This window comes from Oryx dammah, unplaced genomic scaffold (assembly GCF_014754425.2).
Source record: "Oryx dammah isolate SB20612 unplaced genomic scaffold, SCBI_Odam_1.1 HiC_scaffold_29, whole genome shotgun sequence".
NCBI classification, from domain to species: Eukaryota; Metazoa; Chordata; class Mammalia; order Artiodactyla; family Bovidae; genus Oryx; species Oryx dammah.
Genome location: NW_024070213.1, coordinates 92,594,056 through 92,617,099, shown reverse-complemented (window position 1 = coordinate 92,617,099; position 23,044 = coordinate 92,594,056). Strand labels below are relative to the sequence as shown.

At 45.7% G+C, this 23,044-nt stretch overlaps 1 protein-coding gene across 1 annotated transcript in view; it reads right to left on the bottom strand.

The window, feature by feature from the left end:
- The window catches only part of TMCC3 (transmembrane and coiled-coil domain family 3), a 170,145-nt gene extending 147,386 nt beyond the window's left edge, over positions 1-22,759 (bottom strand). The window contains exon 1 of the mRNA XM_040234400.1: positions 22,651-22,759. The gene's annotated coding sequence lies outside the window, so the exon portion shown is untranslated. The remainder of the gene's footprint in view (positions 1-22,650) is intronic.
- Between the last annotated feature and the right edge of the window lie 285 nt (positions 22,760-23,044).

The window sequence follows — 23,044 nt, the reverse complement described above, 5'->3', positions numbered from 1 at the left end:
CTTTTCTCTAAGCTGCTAAGTCACTTCAGTCGTGTCCGACTCTGTGCGACCCCAGAGACGGCAGCCTGCCAGGCTCCCCAGTCCCTGGGATTCTCCAGGCAAGAACACTGGAGTGGGTTGCCATTTCCTTCTCCAATGCATGAAAGTGAAAAGTGAAAGCGAAGTTGCTCAGTCGTGTCCGACTCTTAGCGACCCCATGGACTGCAGCCCACCAGGCTCCTCCATCCGTGGATTCTCCAGGCAAGAGTACTGGACTGGGGTGCCATTGCCTTCTCCGTTTCTCTGAGCTAAGTCACCATAAAGAATATTCTTAGTAAATTTTTATGGCTCTGAAGTGATCTCTCTACTATTTCCTCATTACCATCATCTATTTGAGAATCTATTCTAAACTTGTTAAGGATTAAGAGAAAGGTCAAAGACTATTTGTGAAACGCAGTACAGTATTTTCCCATTTTTGAGGGGGCAATTCTCCTATTCTCCACAACTTTTCAAAATTTGCTAATAGTTGCCCTGAGGGCAACGCCCTTACATATGAAATGTAATCAGACAAGGCTTCCTTACCATCTCTGCACCTATCCTTTCAGTGCTCTTCTAACTCATTTATCTTTTATTTTGGGCTCAGATGGTAAAGAGTCTGCCTGCAATGGTGGAGGCCCCTGGGTTGGGAAGATCCCCTGGAGAAGGGAATGGCAACCCACTCCAGTATTCTTGTCCGGAGAATCCCATGGAGAGAGGAGCCTGGTGGGCTACAGTTCATGGGATCACAAAGAACTGAAAATGTTACTGGGGTAACTGAAGATTCACTTTCAGTCATAAGAAATAATAGAGAGATAGATCCTTGTGTACTTTGCCCAGTTTCCCCCAGTAGTTTTTCCAAAACTGTCATATTCAGTATAATACCACAACCAGGATATTGATATTGATAACATCCTCATATCTTCTTCAGACTTCCTTAGTTTTACTTGTACTCGTGTGTGTGTGTGTGTGTGTGTGTGTGTGTGTGAACTTCTCCACAACATCACTACCTGTGCAAAATCATGTATCCAGTCAAGATACAGAACAAATGGTTCTAACACCACAAGAGTCCTTCATGTTGCCTACCCGCTAATCTTTTAAACATGCTTGCTCTGTTCTTTCTGGATCGATTGCCGTAAAGGAAAAAGCATGAGCAAAATATGAGTTGAGAAGTGCTTTCCCTGGGCTATTGGTTAACATCACTGCTTCCTCCCTGTTTAGAGCACGGTTTCTTAAAACTGCATAAACTTGTTTTTTGAATACTACTACTACACTCTCCAGAATTTTTTTTTTAATGCTTTTAAGTCCTTAGGTGTTCTTTATTTGATGCTCATATTTATAATTTCTTTGGAGTTCTTTATCTGATGTTCATTTTTATAATTTCTTTAGAATGAAGCATGATAAATAGGTGGAGAGGTGTTTTTTTTTCCTACCTTGTAGCAGAAAGGAAGATAGTTTCCAATTATAAGTATTTATGAGACGTCTTTCATTTGAGTATGAAACTGTAACCAGAAGCTGTAGATCTCTTACCATGTTGAAGTATCGTTTTCCCTTACCATATTAAAGTATGGCATTTGACACATTCTTTGAGGAACAGGATCACATCCTACGCTTCTTGTGTGTTTACAGTGGCTGCTGTCCTTGACTCTCCAGGACCCATATATCCCAGACGATTAATCTAAGTTAAGGGTCAGCGGCTTTTCTGTAAAGGGCAGACAGTAAATAGTTTAGCCTTTGCCAGAAGATCACTGTTGTTGCTGCTGCTGCTAAGTTGCATCAGTCGTGCCCAACTCTGTGCGACCCCATAGACGGCAGCCCACCAGGCTCCCCCGTCCCTGGGATTCTCCAGGCAAGAACACGGGAGTGAGGTGCCACGGCCTTCTCCGAAGATCACTGTTGCAACTGTTCAATTCTGCTGCTGTATCATGAAAGCAGCAACAGGCATTATGTAAATGACTGAGCCTGGCTTATGCCAATTACACTTCAGTAATATTTGCCAAACCCTGATCTGAACTCATCATGGTAAGTCCATTTCCTCAGTCAATGACTGGCTCACAAATGCACACAGGACCCAATCCTGATATGTGGAATGTGACAAAAGTTTGCTGAGGGTCTCCTAGGAAAGATTATTTCACATTTTAGATGGTTAAGGAAGAGACAACCCTCCTTTTCCCTTTGGCTATTAGCAGATCTGGATGTGATGCCTGGAATCACTGCAGCCATCATGCTCCCGATCTAAAAATGAAGCCATAGGAGGGCAGAACCATGAGAATCACAGAGGACAGCAGAAACTTGACACACTGTGCTTGCGGACTACTCCTTCTTCTTATGTAAGACGACAGATTTCCTTACTACTCAAGCCAGTGAGGTGGCCAAAAAGCATCCTAATTACTATACCCTCTTCAATGCTTAGCAAATTACTTCACAGAGGAAACTCCGTTCAGTAAACAACATTCTGTTGACCTGGCTCACAAACTGAACCTTAAATGCATGTGAATTAGAATTCTTTCCATTGTAAATAACAACCTAGCTCATTTCAAAGACAAGTTCAAATTTTCTGGGAAAAAAAAAAAAAACAGTAACACTAATAGGAAGAAATAATAGTAAACCTCATATTATTTAAGATGAGTAGAAAACCAAAGTATTCAATAATTGTTCATTTTTCTCAAAATAAACGTGTTTCAAGATTATCCACTCCTTACAGTTCTCCTCCCCTTACTTGAAGCCTTCCTCTCCCTGACTGGCCCTTGAAAGGCAAACTGCATGCAAATGTCTGTTTACTCATCAGTCTTACTGGGCATGGTTCCAACTGGCCACCCCACATGAACACAATAAAAGTTAAACGTCAATTAAAATTCATGCAATCCATTTAGCTCTCTGAAAAATCACTAAATAACCATACACATCTGGGGCCCAAATTAATCCTAAATTGTTTTCCATCACTCTTTAGTTACCAAACATACTAGGCCTCATTTTAGACTCTATTAATTGCTCATTCAGCTTTCACAGAGTAGGCCATCAAAAACAAACCCAGGATAAAAAATAAAGACGTGGAATGAGATGCCACCCTGGGTCAAGTTCAGGGCCAGGCAGTCTGTTAGTGATGGTGGCACTAGGGAAATTCCACGGGAGGGCAAGCCCTATCCAGGGCTGAGGGGACACGCAAAGGGTTCTCTTCCGAGACATCTGCTGGTTTATTCATCTGCTTTCAACACAGACCTGGATGTCTAACAGGCATCTCACATTTTAACATGTCCAAAGCAGAATGCATAATTTCTCCTCTAAGTCTAGTTCTTATCCTATCTTTCCCATTTCATAAATGGCACCCAACTACATAAGCCCAAAGTCAGCATCACCCTTGATTTCTTTTTTCTGTATCCCCACAACCACGCCATCAGCAGTTCTCACTGACTCTGCAACCAAAGCCTGTCCATTCCTCCCCACCCCACGCCACCGCCTTAATCTGGATCTCTGTCACGTCCTTTTTGAGATGACTGCCACCACCTCCTAAATAGCCTCCCTGTTGTCCCTTCTGCCTCCCAACAACCCCTTCTTTTAAAAATTAAATACAATCCCATCACTCCCCTGCTTAAAACCCTTCAATGGCTTCCATCTGCATTTTTTCCTATTTAAATTTTTGGCTGTCTTTTTAAATTTTTTGGCCATGCCCCATGGCATGTGAGATCTTAGTTTCCCAACCAGGGATCAAACCAGTGCCCCTGCAGTGGAATCTCAGAGTCTTCACCACTGAACCACCAGGCAACTCCCCCAGCTGCATTTTAGAATTAAAATCTTTATGAATTTCCTATTGCAGCTATAAAAATTAGCATAATTTGGTGGCTTAGCCCAACACAAATGTACTCTCTTACAGTTCTGGAAATCAGAAGTATAAAATCAAGGTGTCAGTAGGGCTGGGTTCCTCCTGGAGGCTTCAGAGGAGAATCTGTTCCCATGCCTTTTTTAGCTTCTAGAGTTTCCTACACTCCTCAACTTGTGGCTCCTTCCTCACCTTCTCTGATTCTCCTGCCCTCCTTGAACAAGGACCTTTGTGATGACACTGGGCCCACCCAGGTCACTCAGTATGGTTGTCCCATCACAAGATATTTAACTTCATCACATCTGCAGTTTCTTTTACTATGTAAGTGACATATTTACAGGTTTGGAGACTAGGACATGGATAGTTTAGAAGGGCCCTTATTCAGCCTATCATAAAATCAAAAACAACACGTGGATGGACCTAGAGAGAACCATACAGAGTGAAGTAAGTCAGAAAGCCAAATATCGTATATTAACGCATATACATGGAATCTAGAAAAATGGTATAGACGATCTTAATTGCAAAGCAGAAACACAGACACAGAGAACAAATACATGCATACCCAGGGGGAAAGGGGAAGTGGGAGGAACTGGGAGACTGGGACATGATACATACACACCACTGACACCATATATAAAATAGCCAGCTGATGAAGAGATGCTGTACAAGACAGGGAACGCTGACAGTCACCTGAGGGGGAGGAGGCCTGAAAGGTAAAGGTATGTGTACGGCTGATTGATTCCTCTGTAGAGCTGAAACTAACACCATGTTGTAAAGCAACTCTACTCCAATAAAAATTATTTTAAAAAGCACAACATAAAAAGACAGAGCAGCTCCTGACCATGGCTTACCAGCCTGATATCACCCATGCAAGTCAGACCTGATCACCTCTCACTCTTGTCTCTCGCTTACCTTCTCCTTCTACTCAGGCTCCTGTCGCTGTCAATGTGCCAAGCCGGCTCTCCCCCTGGAGTCTTTACCCAGCTGTCCCCCTCCATCCGGGGCAGTCCTTCCCCAGAAGGCCACACAGTTGATTCATTCTTAAGCGCTCAAGTGTCATTTGCTCACTTACCACCACCCGAGACCGCCTCCTAGACCTATATTCTCACTGTCAGTAAGTCAACTCGGGGTAGATTCTCTGGTTTGCTCACTGTACCACCTAGAACAGTGACTGACACTTGCCACAACTAAATATTTGTTGAAGGACTGAACTTTATGACTTCAAGATGTTGGTGATTTCGCCATAACATGCCTTCATAACCCATTCTGGTTTTATAATCCACAGATTTACACAAATGCTTTTTCAACTCGCCCACATCTTCTTCCTAGATCAGTGCACAGGATAAGGCTAAACAAGATGAAATGTGATAAAAACAACTGTAAAGCCTGCAAAATATTGGTGGGGGAGGTGGGAGGTGGAGTGAGGGGACGGGGATGAAAAAAATATGAATAACATAACACGGGTTTCCCTTGTAGCTCAGTTGGTAAAGAACCTGCCTACAATGCAGGAGACCCAGGTTTGCTTCCTGGTTTGGAAAGATCCCTTGGAGGAGGAAATGGCAACCCACTCCAGTATTCTTGCCTGGAGAATCCCATGGACAGAGGAGCCTGGCAGGCTATAGTCCATGGGGTTGCAAGAGCTGGACACAACATAGCAAGTAAACCACCAACATAACATGGAAAGTAGATTCAGAAGGAAGAATTACAGATGACTCTTAACATGACTTACCAGTAGGACACAGCTACCAAAAACATAACCTTCTGTGCAATGGAGGTTTTCAAGCAAAAAAGAAAACTACTTCTTGGACATACTTCATTAACAAAAATAAGAAATTGCCCTGCAGGCAAGTGGTTAAGATTCCATGGTTTCATTTTCGAGAGTTTAGGTTCAATCCCTGGTTGGGGAACAAAAATCCCATGAGCCATGCATGGCGCAGCACCCCACTCCCTCACCACTCACAAAAAGCTATCATTTACCAAGGGTGCAAAATGAACTAGGCACTGTAATGAAAGCTCTCCATGAAATGCCTCATTTAATCCCCAAAATACTATTATGGAGGAGTGTGTTAGTCGCTCAGTCATGTCCAGTTCTTTGCGACCCCATGGACTGTAGCCCACCAGGCTCCTCTGTACATGAAATTCTCCAGGCAAGAATACTGGAGTGGGTTGCCATTCCCTTCTCCAGGGTATCTTTCCGACCCGTGGACTGAACCTGGGTCTCCTGCATTTCAGGTAGACTCTTTACTATCTGACCCTCCAGGGAAGCACACTATTAATATTTCTCATTCCACAGATGGGAAAAATATAGTTCAAAGGAGTCAGGTAATTTGCCCAAATTTGTAGAATTAGTATGTGTTAGAGTCAGGATTCAGGAGTCCAAAGGTCTTTAAAAGTAATGGTCTATTGTACCAGCTTTTACTGACTATGCTGGGCACAGTCAAGTGTTGATAAGAAAGCACTACCTGTTCTTTAGGAGTTGTGGGATTCAGCGATCTGAGCAGCCAGCCCTGTGCAGCCTGGTGAAGCTTATGACCCATAAACCAGAAGACGAAGTCCTTAATTTATAACTGCAGAATATCTGCATGCTGATTAGCTCCCAAAACACCACTACCTGCCAGTAATTCAGGCTTCACGTTTCAAAGATCTGACACTTTCTTCATCTCCATCTCTCATAAAGTCCAGCTACCAATTCTACTAATATTTCTGTTTATAATTACTGAGTTTCAAAGATAAACATTCACTGTTAGAAAGACAGTCTAACACTATAAAAAGATAATAAAAAAAAGTAAGTCTCCCTTCCATTATAGACCCCAAGTGCTCTTTTCTGGAGACAACTGTTACTGTTAAAAACACACACAAATGGAAAGGGAGTGATAGGGTCAGACGTGGGTCAGCCTGGGTCCAGTGGAGGGAGGGTTCGGGCAAGTGAGGAAGACGCCAAGAGGTCAGCACGGAGGATACTGCAATGGTTCTGGCGACCCATGATACAATTGTGAAATAGGGCCATAGCAACCAGAAGAAAAGAGCCTGATGCTGTGAAAGACTGAGGGCAGGAGCAGAAGGGCGTGACAGAGGATGAGATGGTTGGGTGGCTTCATCGACTCAACGGACACGAGTTTGAGCAAACTCCAGGAGGCAATGAAGGACAGGGAAGCCTGGCGTGCTGCAGTCCACGGGGTCGCAAAGTGTCGGAGACGACTTAGCGACTGACCAACAACAAACCTGAAGAATCTGTGGAATACAAGGGGGATGAGTCATTTAGAGACAGAGGTGCTTGGATCTGGGGAGGAAAGAGAGTGAAGAGTCTGGGATGACCTCTGCATGCCTGGCTGGACAATGGTATTGTTTCACTGAGATCAGAGTATGCAGTGACATCAGAGTATGAAGTTCACAAACACAGCCTTGGACGTGTTTGTGGCGGTGGGGGCATAGAGCAGACAGACAGCAGTGGGGGTCTAGAGCTCAAGAGGGTGGTCAGGCTGCAGCACAAGGGGGCTACACAGGCTGAGTTCGAAGAGGGGGTGGCCCGAGCAGGGTGTGCACCATCGCGGATGTCGTCACCACTGCACGGACAACAGAAGACGCTCCAGACACCTGTGTTTATCTGGAGGTGTATTCTGACGTGTATTCAGTCCTGTTCTGAGCCTCTGTCATTTCATATGCCTGTCCTTCTGTCCTGTAACACTTGTCATCCTTTCAAAGGTAGAGATTTGGCAGGTTTCAAACATGAGGGATGACGCTTTTTAAAAAATTTTTTGCATTTTAACATGTTTTCTTAAATTAGGGTATGTAGCTGCTAGCAGTTGGACTGGGTCTGAGCAATATAACAGCCGGGGGGGGCGGGGGCCCCAAGGTTTGAAATGTGCACGCACTGCTTGCTTTGCTGCCTGTGTTTCTGTAACAGCCAAGAATACTACTACCCCAGTCCTGGGCTCAAAACAGGCACATGAATGGGGCAGAACCACCCCAGCTGATCCACAGACCAGAGAGGGAGAAACAAGTGCTTACTGTCAACCAGGTGGCACTGAGATTTTGCGGTTGTTATGCAATAGATGGTGAGGGACAGGGAGGCCTGGCGTGCCGCATTCCATGGGGTCGCAAAGAGCAGGACACGGCTGGGAGACTAAACAACAACAACATGCAAGTTATTCCTTTCCTTTGTACTGAAGTATCATTGATACACAATGAAATGTTCAGATCTTAAATACACCTTCAGTCTGTATTCACCTGTGGAACCCACACCCCTGGCAAGACACAGAACCCTGCGTAAGCGATTTGCTGGCCCTTTGGAGTCAATCACCACCTCATGTCCAAAAGCAAACACTGATTCCCTCTAACATCATATCTTTGTTTTAAGACTTCTACCATTGCAACCTACTCTGGGGCTAAGTTGATATAAAAAAGAGCAGGGATTAGCAAAATCCAGCCCATTATCCATTTCTGCATGGTTCATGATCTAAGAATGGTTTGTACATTTTTCAAACAGCTAACAGAAAAATCTAAAGAGGAGTACTAGTTTGCGGCATGTGAAAATTTTCAAATTTCAGCGCCTGTGATAGTTTTTTATTAGCACGCAGCTATTTGTTGATATATCATCTACGGCTGCTTCTTCACTACAGCAGTGGAGATGAGGAGCTGAGATTCGAGAACATATGCCCCAGAAGCCTGAAGTATTTACTACCTGGCCCATCCCCCTCTCTCCATCACACATGTGGATGGATCCAAGTGCTGGCGGTGGGGGGGAGGGGGGTGGTCAACGCTGAGAACCAGGAGTTCTGAGTGCTGTTCTAGTTACCTTCAATCAAGCTATATATAAAAATCATACATGTTCATGGAGAAGGTGATGGCACCCCACTCCAGTACTCTTGCCTGGAGAATCCCATGGATGGAGGAGCCTGGTGGGCTGCAGTCCATGGGGTTGTGAAGAGTCGGCCACGACTGAGCGACTTCTCTTTCACTTTTCACTTTCATGCATTGGAGAAGGAAATGGCAACCCACTCCAGGGTTCTTGCCTGGAGAATCCCAGGGACGGGGGAGCCTGGTGGGCTGCCGTCTATGGGGTCACACAGAGTTGGACACGACTGAAGCAACTTAGCAGCAGCAGCAGCAAACATGTTCATGAAAGTCTAAATACTGTCAAAACACACAATGTGGAAAGTGAGAGCCTCTCAGAAGCCCAATTCTAGGGCAGAATACTCTTAAGATTTCCAAGCAAACTAAAGCTAAGTTACAACTAATGCATAGTCATTATTATCATGTATCATTTTCGTTTGATGGACACCAACACGAAGATCCATTACTACTGAAACAGAAAGTGAAGCTGTAAATAGAAACAGGCCAAAGTCAGATGGAAGAGGCAGGATGAGTGCCAACATCTCACCTGTGAACTACAAGGGGAGACAAGAAAGAGTCTGATCCCCAGAATCACTGCATTCAACACCCAAATCCTACCAGGCCAGTCCATGGGCACATCAGACCTGCAAGGACAAAAGGAGGGGTCCCGAAGGGGGACCAGCCACCACACACTGCGCTGGCTGGGCTTTGCCAGATTAGAGGTGTGTGTGGCTGCCTTAGAAACAGCCTGAATCTTATCCTAGAATGCAAAGTGTGTTCCCTCTCGGCTAATAAAGTGCAGTGCTATTCCTCTGCTGGGAATACTGGCAAGCATTTACATTATGCCTTTAGGAATAATACCATCTGGAGACACCTTCCCAGTATATGGTTTTGTTCAATAACTCCAACTCTAGAAGACCATCTCTTCAAGTTTTTCCCAACTACCTCAGCCTTCCTTAATGGAAATATTTCTCTTTTCATTCAGTGATTTCTCCTGTAATTGAGAACCATTTTGATATTCTAGAAGGGATGTGGGATTGGGGGCAATGACAGATCTGAATATCTGCAGGGCTTTTCTTATGCTGAGTGGAAAACATAAGTCGGGATCAGAGTTCAATTTTGGAGACCACAGGGGAAAAGCTGATGCTGTTTCTTATGACATCCCTTTAAGTGTATCTGCATAAGTATTAAAGCTTATTAAAAATGATAAAGTATTACTTTAAAGGGTATCAATTTAGTAGCCAACTGTGGATGTCCATATGCCTCTGTTTTTGGGGTGGGGGGTCGTTGCTGAGTATTTCAGGAAACCTATGAATTTTTTGCCCAGATAAACACACACGTGCACCCCTCCCCTGTATATACACACACACGAATATTCATGGTGCCTTCAGGCTCCCAGTGCATGGCGGAGGATCCCAAGTTTATAAAACTTAACTACGGGATACAGGGGAAGGGGGAAGCGGAGAGTGTACCCTGAGGGGCTGTAGTAGAGACAGTCTAAAGTGACAGCATCCTATGAAGTTTGCCTCAGAGGCAGGGAGATAAAATGAATAAAATGGGCTCTTAATTTGTAGCTCAGCTGGCCTCTGGGGGAAAATGCAAGGGTTTGATTTGAGAGTGACTAGATCAGAATTCTAATGCTCTGTGTGTCTGTGTGTGTAGGTGCAGGTAGATGTGGGAGCTGTGTGTGTTCATGCGAGTCCATCCTTGAGATGAGTCGTCCACTCCCTCGGTACTGTTCCTCAGTTTAACAGCTGAGATGAATTCACTCAGGTGAGAGCCAGCCGGTGGGGCCCCAGGCAGCCTGCCCCAGGGGAACCCCGTTAACCTCTTCCCACCTCCAAGTGTCTATGCTCATGGCCACCATCAAGTCGAGGACACCAGTCCCCGTGGGAGCCTTTCTGGCAGCTGTGAACTGTTCCAATTCCTTCTAATCGCAGAGGACTGATCTGCTGCTTACTGCTAAACCGCCTTAAACTACATCCCGCTGTGCGGCCCAAAGGGTATTACCAGCTGTCATGGAGCTTTTATCTTTCCACCTACCCAGCAGCAGACAGGAGAGCTCAAAAGTGACAGAAGTAAGAACTGGGAGTAAAGAAATTCCCAGAGGGGCGAGTCTGTGTCTCTCAGAGGCACTGAAAGCATCCCACACAAAAGTAAAACATGAATCTTGGGTTTCCTGAATTCTCCTCTGTCTTTTCTTGGCTAAACGCATGAGACTGATAAGCCAGTGTCTGCCAACTGTGAGCTCTGGCCAGCAAAGAAAATCAGATGGGGGAAAGGCAGGCGCCTGAGCAGGGGCTTGCTAGCAGGCAAACACACACAGGCCAGACGTGGGGAGAAAGGAAAGAAAAGGCCACCGCCCTTCCTGAACTTTCAGGGACAGCCCTACAATTGTTTCAAAGGGTGGTCCAGACAACACAGGAACTCCTGAGTTCAGCTGAGGGAAAAACACGTGTGCGTGCCACAGGATCATCAGACTGGCTCTGTTTCCATGTCCACGATCACACACAGGTTCTGCTTCCTATGGCAGCAAAAGCCAGGCTGCCTTCAGCACTCTGGGCTGTCTTGCCAGGTCTGGCATCTATTCCAGAAACCCTTGGGACCAAGAGACTGATCAATAGAGGAAGGAAAAAAAAAAAGAGTGTTTTATTGTGCAAAAGCCCAAGTAACTTTTTTAAAATGCGCATTGTTCAAAATCTTCCACTGGATTCCCACTTCCCTGAGGATAAATTCTCAGTTCCCTATGTTGGCCTTTATGTAGAGAATACCGTATACCTAGATGCTCCAAACAGGGACACCTTGGAGAGTGAAAGACACTGCTATTCATAACAATGCTGGGACAACCATCATAAACCAGGACTGTCTACTGAGACACCAGACTCTGGGCATCCTCTGGCTCAGCCCAGGGACTCCCCTTTCCTCCCACCACCCACAGGCTTTCTCCCACCTCCTCGCCCTGGACGTCCACTCTCCTCTCCCTGTTCCACATGTCTGCAACTTTCTCACCCACCCCACTCTTGCTCAGCCCTCTCAGGTCTCAGTCTGGAAGGAACACGGGCAGGGAGGTCTCCTCTGACCCCTGAGACAAGGTTGGTTCCCTCTCACAGGCTCCCAGGGCACCCAGAACACTGTTCATCACTTCTGCTATCTTTATTTACTGGCTGTGGTTGCCTTCTGCAGCCGCCTCACTGTTTGGCCTTCAGGTTGGGGCAACTCAGATCCTTGCACTAGGCCTGATGCAAGGAGGTGTTGGGTTCTTCCAGTCTCACCCACGGCACCTGTTTCAGACGCTTCCCTTCACCACCATCCCCATACCACGTGAGCCAAGGGCTGCTCCAAGGGCTCTCAGGACCTCAGGCTGCCTCTGACACACGCTGCTGACATGGACCCACTCAGCACTCTGAGCCCTCCAGGGCAGAGACTGTGATCCAGTCATGCAGGCACAGTGTGGTCCTTGGGGAAGAGGCTGGAAAACGATGAGAGGGCCTCGATCCCTGGTCAGAAACCTTGGGCCTGGATGCACTTTGGGGTTCAGAATTTTTCATCTGAAAATGATAGCTTGATGTAATAGTACCAGTGGAGCTGGGGCAGCGCCCAGTAATCTGCCACCACTGACATTTCTGCAGCAAAATGTGTGAGTATTCACACTGAGCGGCTAAATAAAGCTTCAAAATACCCTTACCCCGACTCCTTTCAGGTCAGGCTTTGCAAACCACTGAGTTCAGAGCAAGTCAGAATTTTTTGCCCCTGTTATGAAGGAATTTTGCTTGTCAGGAGCTTTTGGGTAAGGAAACATTCAAAGAAATAATAGCTGAGAACTTTCCTGAATTGCTGAAAGTCATTACCTACCTGGTCACAGCAGGTTCTTGAATTTTTGTCTATAAGTATTGAATAAAAGTTTTTTTTAAACCCCTCCCCCCCCCCAAAAAAGTTTTTGGGTATTTTAATCATGGGAAAGGGGCTGTGGACTTGTGACAGCTGACATTTCATTAATACTCATCTTCTAGGTGCTGTTCCAAGTTTCTATACAATTATATATAACACAACATATTCTACATATATCTATGAACATGTTATAAATAACATATAGGCTGCATCTATAAAATGTGCTTTTGTGCTCAAAACAATCCTATAAAATAAGTGTGACTGCTTTATCTTGCAGATAAGGAAACTGAGGCACAGAGAAGACACAGAACACACACAGGGTAAGCAGGCGACCCCAACACCAACACACGCTCCCCAGCTAGTGCTCAGCCATGGCTAAGTGAACCAATAAAGCTCAAGTGTGCACACAGCAAGGTGCAGGGGAAGTAGCTGAACAGCAAACCTGCCGAGGTGCCCGGGTCAGTTCCCTGCGGCTGTCGGTCTCAAACCTCTTTTATAGGCACTGCTTCTATCCCAAATTAAACGTCTACACAAAGATTCTATCCCATCTTAAATGTTTACAAGTGGCCCAGCCTCCTAGACACAGAGCCTGCCTGGTGCAGGGGCTGGCTCCTGACTCAAATTAGGACCATTAACGACAGTTCCCTGCAACTTGGGAGCTGGCATTACAAAGACATTCTCTTCTGGACAATGAGACGCACACATATTTCAAAAGAATATAGTAAACAACCAGAGACAGCCGAGACATCCAAACCCAGCCTGCCATATTCTACTCTGTAGACTGTGATTTCTTTTTAAATAAAACACTGGCTGGCACACAGGAACTAGTAGGTCAGTGGGGACTGCCTCTTGCTGCTGATATGTAACTGATTATTGTCGAGTCATTTGGCAATGATATTCTTCCACCAAGGCTGACCGTGCACCTACTACGGGCCAGGTACTCTGCTTAGCAGATAATGTGGTGCGCGCTCTCCCAGGTCAGGCGACTATAGTGAAAAGTCAACAACAGGGTGAGTGTCATGATCCAGGGAATATATGGGCAGCAGAAAGAATTATCAGCAGTGGGTTTATATCAATTTGTAATTGGACCTGAAGTGGAACAAAAATTAATTATAGTATTTATGAGCTGTTCAAGTTTAATTCCAACAAATTTAGATTATAAAATAAACGCTTGTGAAGAATTACTGACGCAAGCAGTCGAGTTTCGTGCACTGAGGCATTCTAATGCTCCCGTGTCGAGCACAGACCATGTAGACTGACTGTTATCATTAACAGAAGATTAACATGATTTGCATATATATTGTAAATGTCTAATTAAATAGTTCAACAGTGGAAAAACTAATACAATTTAAGAGTATGGTTTCCAGAAAACACTTAGTTCAGCCAAGATCTTTTGTCCATTTAAAGCCAGGTTCATCTCCAAGGTAAAACTGCATTCTGCAGAAAGCACTTTGTAAAAGTATCCAGACACCTGCATTTCAAGAGATAAAAGAAAAACACTAAAGAGCCTGCAGCTAGAGTAAATATGATTGTGTAGCTATGGCAATAGAAACACATTTGATGGAATATATGACAGACCCTGTTAGCTATGAATGCACTTATTCTTTTCTTTCTTGTGAACATGACCCCAATTTTGGTCACTACTCTAACATGTCCTGCTAAATATACTATTTTCCAGCCTCTCTTGAAGTCACAGATGGCCATAGGTCATGGTTCTGGTGAATAAAGCCCAAGTCTGTGTCTGGCTCCTAATAAAAGGAAATAGTTGGCAAAAGGAACCCTTCTCCTAAGCTGGATGTAGACGTGATGCTGGAGCTGCAGCCACCATATTGTCACCATGAGGATGAAAGACAACATGCCAAGTAGCCCTGATGAGGAATTCAACCAGACTAACTCTAGACTTTATATTATGTGATTAAAAAAAAAAAAACCACACTCTTACTTGTTTTAACCACTGTTCTTTGATATTTCTGTTCTTTGGAACCTAACATTACTAACAGAATAGCACAAGACAGGAAGTTGTACTGAGAAGTTTGAACCTTGGGTAACTATAGCTACCAAGACAGAGAATTCTCTATAATCAGTGACTCAGTGCAGACAGTAGGAAGTAGCCAGCCTGGTACAGAGCAGCATAAAATACTGTTCATCATGGAACATCAAGTCAGGATGGTGGCAGAGGCTGTTGGCTGTTTACTCAACATGCGTCCCTGTCGTCTTTCTCACCAACATATTCTTTTCCAGCCCCAGAGCAAGTCCCATTTGAGTCACCTGGGCAAAACCTAATAAAAGACAGGAAAGTTGGTTCAGGGTTGTGCTCTGCAACTGTGTAGACAGTTAAGCTTCCAGCTTCCACTTTACAAATGAGAGATTTCAATATGAGGTGCAGAAATGTGGTTTGCTTCGGGGCAAGTCCAATTTACTGTTAGAACCTTCCGGCCATTTTCTCTGTTTTTTTGGTAGAAGTAGGTTTCTAGGAGCCTGGTATATTTGATATAAGATTATTACTACTCTTGGACTCAACGGTAGCTGTATAAATACACATGGAAGAGGCAGCTGCATTTCCCTTGAACCTAATGACCTCACCTTTCCCCCTCTTAAATCGAGAATAGTCTATGCTTTTTTACTCACTCTTGTGTTAATGCTTCATTTGTAAATAATAAAACATTATCTATTTATTTATTCTACAAAAAAGAAGGCATGGGGGGAGTCCCAAACAACAAGGTGTACTCAGAAATTCTAAGGCTGGAGAGCACCAGGAGCTGAGGTTTCATATATGGGCAGGCAGATATGGCAGAGTTCTGTGTCTCACACATGAAAGACTGACTTTCACTCCAGTGGCAATGGGAGCCACTGAAGGATTTTAAACAAGGAACTGACATACTCAGATGTTTTATTTAGAAAGATCACATGGGCTGCACTGTAGGGAACAAATTGCAGGTGGCACAAGAGGCCACTTACAAATTAGTAACAAATGATGCAGACCTGATTACAGCCATGGCAACCGCCAGATCTGAGAGGCATTAAGGAAATGGGCTTGACACCAGCTTGGGTTCATTTGGTACAGGACAGGAAAGCATCGCAGCGGCTCCCAGACTTGACAGGGGATAGTTGATACCATTCAGAGCCATAGAAAATGCAGGGGTGGCAGGTGAATGGGGCTGACAGGCAGATGGCCCCTGCACTTCTGTGCATACGGTGGGACATCTCCTGGAGATATACCACGAGACAGCAGAACACACGGGTCAGGCCCTCAGATCTGAACAGCAACTAAACGTGCACGCGAACAAATAGCAATCAAACTGCAGACGAACTGAATCGTGGAAAGAAAATGAGTAAAATAGGAAGATGTATCAGTGAAACCAGAGGGGAAAAAAAAAAAACACTAACAGCAGGGATCTACAAATCAGAGAAGGAAGAGACGGCCAGCAGCGTAGGAAGGGAACCACAGAGGAGGCGGCGCAGGGAGCAGGGAAGCAAGGCGGGACGCCCAGGGAGGAGCTGGAAGGCCTGAGTGGCCTGCAGGGCCCACCACTGCAGAGTGGAGCTCACACCAGCAGCTCAAGGCTGCTCCTCCCCAGTACACACGGGCTCTGACCCACACCCAGTGTGTGTGCGATCCTGCACCCCCGCCACAGCTACCGGGTCAAGAGGCAATCATTGCCCCAAGCAGTGTAGAAGCCTGGAGTGCCATTGCCCCGCCACCGGGACTGTGAAGCCGGCTGAGGGGGGAGGAGAGCAGGAACACAGTGTCCCAGTCCGTGTTCTGATAAATGACTGTTGTGCTAAGGTGAATTCCAGCTGGTTTCTCTTACTTGGAATAATCCCAGTCTATATCCAATGAGAGACGCAGAAATACAAATGGCTATATCGCCTGAAAGAGTGAAATACATGCCTGATGGAGACGGAAGAGGCCGCCGTGCCAGTTCCAGAGGAGGGGAGATGAACTGGGGCTGGGTTTAGGGAATGCTTCCAGAAGGGAGGTGGCATCTGGGCTGGCACTTGAAACATTAGGCGGCTTTTCAGGGGGAAAGAAGGGAAAGAGTGCGCTCTAGCTGAAGGAGGAGCACCAGCAGATGCAGAGAAGCAGGAAATCAACGGAGTGTTCAGGCAAATGCAGGGAGTGGCCATGCCCCTGCCAGGCTCCTGCTCTGGTTAACTCTGGTGCTGGCACATCCTTCAGGACCCTGCAAAGCCTTCCTGCCCTCGCTCAGCAGCCTGGCCAGCCCGTCTCAGCCCTTCCCACGCTGTCTCGGAAGTCAGCGTGCGTGCAGTCTGCATCGCTCTCCAGGCTGGAGGCACTCATCCTTTTACCTCCGTCCATCAGGGGCTTGGAGTGGAGCCTGGCACAAGTTGGGGTTGAGGACAGACCTGACCATCTCCAGTAACCTCTGCTCAACCAGTGTACTTGGAGGAGGGGTGCGCCATGGAAGTCTGAGAAGGGAGGCTGGGGTCTGGTAGCAGGGAGGCTGTTCCTCAAGGCTGGCTTGGATGAATGTCGGTGTAGGAACATTAGCCATTTGAGTGTCCAGTTCAATGGCATGAAGTACATTTATATTGCTGTGCAAATGTCACCACTATCAATTCCCAGAACTTTTCCCAAACTGAACCTCTGTACCCATTAAACACTTAAGTCCCATTCCCAGCTCCTCTCATCCACCCGTAACCGCCACACCACCTCCTGTCTCCATCAATTGTATTCCTCTAGGTACCTCAGTAAATAGCATTTGACCTTTTAGAAACAACTTAACTTTAATCATGCTTTAAACCGCAAACATTTACCAAGTGTTACCACTTCCTCCTCCTGAGGTGGGCAGGGCAGGACTATAGGTCTGGCTTTGGAGGCTGATGAAGCTGGGCTCAGGAAAGTTAAATGATTCAGCCAAGCCTCGGCTTTAAGGGGTCATAAGTGGCCCACGTTCCCCAAACTGCCAGGCTCAGCTGACCCTCTCAAACACTCCATGGAGGCCCCTTCAAAATCTGGACTGCTGGAGGGCCATTACCCCAACACACACTCCACCTATCAGCTGGTCTCCCTTGCCTGGGCCCAAAGGTGGGTGGTTTGGGCACTTAAGATTAGCAATCAGAACAGGAAATGGCCAATTTAGTAGGGCAGGGACAACAAGGATTTAACCTTAGGCCGGGGTGTGTCTTTCCATGGTCGGATGCTCCCTGCTCAGTAGGGGGACTTGCTCAGAGAGGTCAAAGCCATTGCCAGCATGAATTATAATCTGCACACTTCTTTGGAATCCACCTGGGTAGGGAACACAGTAGAATCATAGCAGAAAAGTGCTAAATGATTAACCCTCCTCCTGCCAGAGTCCCTAGCTCCTGGGCTGGCTGTCTCTCTACTGAACGTCCAGAGAAAGGTCTTGCTTTCCATATTCAGGTCAAAAGGTTTGCTTGATTTTGTTTTCTGCACAGTCATGGTCAACACTAATGAACTATTTGGTGGTGGTTTAGTCAATAAGTCGTATCTGGCTGTTTGCAACCCCATGGACTGTAGCCTGCCAGGATTCTCTGTCCGTTGGGTTCTCCAGGCAAGAATATTGGAGTGGTTGCCATTTCCTTCTCCATGGGATCTTCCAGACACAGGAATTGAACCTGGGTCTCCTGCATTGCTTCCCTGGCGGCTCAGACGGTAAAGCATCTGCCTGCAATGCAGGAGACCCGGGTTCGATTCCTGGGTCAGGAAGATCCCCGGGAGAAGGAAATGGCAATCCACTCCAGCACTCTTGCCTGGAAAATCGCATGGATGGAGGCTACAGTCCGTGGGGTTGCAAAGAGTCGGACACGACAGAACAACTTCACTTTCACTTTCACTCCTGCATTGCAGGCAGACTCTTTACTGACTGAGCTACAAGGGAAGCTCCTAATGACCTATTTGCAGACTGCCAAGGACTCAATCAAATGTTCCCTTGGTATCTCTAATTTTCTTCAAGAAATCTCTAGTCTTTCCCATTCTATTGCTTTCTTCTATTTCTTTGCATTGATCGCTGAGGAAGGCTCAATAAAGGACAGAAATAGTAGGGACCTAACAGAAGCAGAAGATATTAAGAAGAGGTGGCAAGAATACACAGAAGAACTGTACAAAAAAGATCTTCATGACCCAGATAATCACGATGGTGTGATCACTCACCTAGAGCCAGACATCCTGGAATGTAAAGTCAAGTGGGCCTTAGGAAGCATCACTATGAACAAAGCGAGTGGAGGTGATGGCATTCCAGTGGAGCTATTTCAAATCCTGAAAGATGATGCTGTGAAAGTGCTGCACTCAATATGCCAGCAAATTTGGAAAACTCAGCAGTGGTCACAGGACTGGAAAAGGTCAGTTTTCATTCCAATCCCAAAGAAAGGCAATGCCAAAGAATGCTCAAACTACTGCACAATTGCACTCATCTCACATGCTAGTAAAGTAATGCTTAAAATTCTCCAAGCCAGCCTTCAGCAATATGTGACCGATGAACTTCCAGATGTTCAAGCTGGTTTTAGAAAAGGCAGAGGAACCAGAGATCAAATTGCCAACATCCGCTGGACCATCGAAAAAGCAAGAGAGTTCCAGAAAAACATTTATTTCTGCTTTATTGACTATGCCAAAGCCTTTGACTGTGTGGATCACACTAAACTGTGGAAAATTCTGAAAGAGATAGGAATACCAGACCACCTGACCTGCCTCTTGAGAAATCTGTATGCAGGCCAGGAAGCAACAGTTAGTCAGGAAATACAGTTAGAACTGGACATGGAACAACAGACTGGTTCCAAATAGGAAAAGAAGTACGTCAAGGCTGTATATTGTCACCCTGCTTATTTAACTTATATGCAGAGTATATCATAAGAAACGCTGGGCTTGAAGAAGCTGGAATCAAGATTGCCGGGAGAAATACCAATAACCTCAGATATGCAGATGACACCACCCTTATGGCAGAAAGTGAAGAACTAAAAAGCTCTTGATGAAAGTGAAAGAGGACTGTGAAGAAGTTGGCCTAAAGCTCAACATTCAGAAAACGAAGATCATGGCATCTGGTCCCATCAGTTCATGGGAAATAGATGGAGAAACAGTGGAAACAGTGGCTGACTTTATTTTGGGGGGCTCCAAAATCACTGCAGATGGTGAGTGCAGCCATGAAGTTAAAAGACGCTTACTCCTTGGAAGGAAAGTTATGACCAACCTAGACAGCATATTAAAAAGCAGACAGTACTTTGCTAACACTATGGTTTTTCCAGTAGTCATGTATGGATGTGAGAGTTGGACAGTGAAGAAAGCTGAGCACTGAAGAATTGATGCTTTTGAACTGTGGTGTTGGAGAAGACTCTTGAGAGTCACTTGCACTGCAAGGAGATCCAACCAGTCCATTCTGAAGGAGATCAGTTCTGGGTGTTCACTGGCAGGACTGATGTTGAAGCTGAAACTCCAATACTTTGGCCATGTGATGCGAAGAGCTGACTCATTTGAAAAGACCCTGATGCTGGGAAAGATTGAGGGCAGGAGGAGAAGGGGATGACAGAGGATGAGATGGTTGGATGGTATCACCAACTCGATGGACATGGGTTTGGGTGGACTCCAGGAGTTGGTGATGGACAGGGTGGCCTGGCGTGCTGCGGTTCATGGGGCCGCAAAGAGTTGGACACAACTGAGCGACTGAACTGAACTGAACTGAACTGAAGGACTCAATGGAAAAGACCCTGATGCTGGAAAAGACTGAAGGCAGGAGGAGAAGGAGATGACAGAGGATGAGATGGTTGGAAGGTATCACTGACTCAATGGACCTGAGTTTGAGCAAGCTCCAGGAGTTGGTGACGGACAGGGAAGCCTGGCATGCTACAGTCCACGGGGTCACAAAGAGACGGACACAACTGAGCGACTGAATTGAAAGGATGCAGGGTTTCTTTAAGTTAGTTTGTTTGCTGGAATTAGAAATGGTTCAAACTGTGCATTCATTATCTTCCAAATCAATGTAGAAAGCTCTTACTGAGCCTAAAGATAATGAGGCTCATTCATTCCATTCTCATCAATACCAACTAAAATAACTTATCAGGTGTTTGTGTGTGCATACATAGGATCTAACATTAAAATCTGAAGACAATCCTTTAAAGATGCTGGTACTTTTTATTTGCCTCTAAATTTACCTGAAGGATAAAATCAAAAGCTAATTAGTTTGCTCCCATGTGGCTCCGTTGTGCTTAAGCCTTAAGGAAGATTATGTCTTAGAATTTAACAATTTCCCTTTGGGCTGGTTGAAAGATGGAAATCCTGTCTCACCTTGAGACTCTGTAAGTGAACCAGAGTGGCTGGGAGACAGATACGGAGGAGCAACCAAGGCAACTGAAGAAGGAGCTGAAGCAGGAAGACCTAGATTCACAAGATGCCTCCCACTTATGACACCGTGCTCTAGTGCAACTTGACTTATCTGAGCCTCAGTTTCCTCCTCTATGAAAGGATCATACCTTTATCTACCAAGGAGGGACAGTGCAGAGATTAAATAAAATGAGAACTAATAGCAGCAACATTTCACTGAGCGTGTACAATGAGTCAGGCACTCTTCTGTGGAAATTACTGCAATGCACTTTACAAACACCAATTGTAATAACAACCTTATTGTTGGCCTTTCCTGACAACGCATAGGGTTTCAATAAGTTTAGAGGATGTGGACAGGTTTCTTTCACTTTATTCTTAAAATCCCATACTGTTTGAGTACCAAAGGTCTTACCTCTCAAATGCCACTTTTGAGTCCATAAGGATCTTCTTCCCGCCTGTCCTCTCTTCAAGGGAGGAGGGGAGAAAGTGGACCAGAAGGAAGAGGACGGGGAGCTAATATATATTAATTAAGGCACCAAACTTCCATAGCCAGAAACTTAGCCAAATGTTGGTGTACAAATATAATAAATAGGAGTAATGTTAAAATGTATCATTATGCTTTTTTCCACCTTTTGTATTTGCAGGCTGATGGACTGGCAGCGGCAGGGATTTGGAAGCTAGTGGTGAATGACCAGCGCTACAGCCCCCGCCGGTTGCTGCCAGCAAGCCACCCTGAGAAGTTAGGTGGCCCCAGAGGCATTTCAGCCACTACCCTCCAAGGAACAGTCCCAGCTGGGCACAAACAGGGACTCAAAGACTCAGCATGTGGTCCGCTCATTCTGGCCACTGGCCACTACCAGCCATACAAACCACGCTTCCTGCTCTTCTCAAGGGCCGTTTTGAGGAGGAGCTGGAGTGGGGATAGGGCTCTGAAAGACAGAGACCTCCAGGCAAAACCAAATTACCTAGACAGCCAATTTTAGTCGTTGGAGGAGACGAAGCTATCGGATTAGAATAAGATTTGGTTTTCCTCTGCTACCCAAGGAGCTCAAATCAAGCCTGAGTTCACTCTAGAAAAATAAGTTACACTTTCTTTGCAAATACAAGTGGTAAGAGTAAATCCAATATTAATATCCTGCAGCCCTCAGCCATGCTCTGGGAAAGGTTGTAATTATTTCCTCTGCCTGGAAAGCTTTCCCTCACCTTTTTGCACTCTTCTTCCTAGTTAACAGCTTTTTCAGATGCTTGCTTGGAACAGCTTCCTGATGGAAACTTCCCTGGAACAACCTCCCCACCCCCAATCCACATCCCCAAAGCCAGGTCAGTGCTCCCCCCTCCCCCACGGCCATATTCCCAAGCCTGTGCTCATCAAGGCAGGGACCTCTGTGTTGTAAGTGCTTATTTATTTTTATTTTTTTTGCCTCTGCAGCCTGTGTAAACTTTTCAAGTCAAGGACTGTGTCTTGTTCACCATTACATTCCTGGTGCCTAACACAGTGTCTGACAATACAGATATGTTTGATACCGATTGACAACTGACTCACTGATGACCATGCAGGCAATACGTACTCCTTAGGCGTCAACAGTTTGAATGTGGGAAGACAGCTGCCCGTCAGAGCACGCCAAGCACAACCCAGAAGGGAGATGAGGAACCTGGGACGTGGCTGGTTAGAAAAGACCATGCTCATTTTGAAACGATGTTTCTGTTTTATTTTTAGTGTAACGCCATGTACATGCCACACCGGGCCCCTGGCCAAGCTCCGCCTCTAACTGGATGTGGGACTTGGCCCCAGCTCATCACTTACTCAAGTCACTTCCATGTAATCCCATCATCAGAGCTTCAGGGCTCTTAAGGGATGACAGAGACTTAAAGAGACTTTGTTTAATTCTGTATTACACTGAAAATATAAAACAATAAAATGAATCAGGCAGGAGTAGAATTTTGGAGTATTTCTTTCTGGTTTTCTAGAATGCACATGATTATCCTTTTTGTGTTATATATTCTAACGAGGTCCATGCCCATGGACAGCTGCCACCTCTGGGCACCTCTGCTTCCCCTGCTTCCTCAGCTCCCATTCACTCAAGGGTCCAAAGAGGGCCATGGCATCTGCGGCTGGCTGTCCCCAGGGGTATCAGAGGGTGCACTCTCACTAGGGGTTTTCACATTTGTTTCTGGTAAGTATTCTGTGACCAGTCTTT